Below are 729 nucleotides of genomic sequence, written 5' to 3'. Positions count from 1 at the left end.
TTTATGACTTCATCATATTTCAGTATCTTAGTTAAAAAATAATAATAATAATAATAATAAATGTATCGGACGACTAAAATGGACCGTCCAATATGTACCAGACAAGCCCAACGGACTATCCGATACATTAGTTCGTTGTTGACAGAGAAGTCTCTACCTTACCGGACCGTCCGGTACAACGAGAAATCGTTTTTTAAACTAAACCAGTCATCTTCCTTGTCACTTCTTCTCCTCATTTTCAAAATTCTCTCACTCAATATCTTCCTCCTTCATCCCACAACATATTCCGTTTGCTAAATTCTTAGAAATCTCTCTTACCCACAACCTCTACACTCACTATTACTCGAAATCTCAAGCTATCATTTGCCAAAATCCCCAAATCGCATAGTTCGAACCCTAGCTTTTTCTTCATCAAATTTTCATATTTTCCACCATGGCAAGAGTGAAAATAGCAGCAAATCGTCCCAAAAGGACTACTATGCATCCTCCACCAAGCTCCTCTGATGAAGAAATGGATGAAGAACCCGAGGTACCTACGAACCCATTTGAGAAATCTCCCATTCTCATAGGTAAAAATGTTGATCTCTCTGATTTTACACTATTAGCACCTGCATTTCACATTGAGGATTTCTTAGAACACATGGGTTGGATCAATGTAGTCGGGATGAAAGAGCACGCATATCCTAGGTTAATGAGAGAATTTTGTCACTCAAGGGTTATTCGGTCGAG

This window comes from Olea europaea, chromosome 20 (genome assembly GCF_002742605.1).
Source record: "Olea europaea var. sylvestris chromosome 20, O_europaea_v1, whole genome shotgun sequence".
Classification (NCBI taxonomy): domain Eukaryota; kingdom Viridiplantae; phylum Streptophyta; class Magnoliopsida; order Lamiales; family Oleaceae; genus Olea; species Olea europaea.
This window is presented reverse-complemented; position numbering follows the sequence as displayed.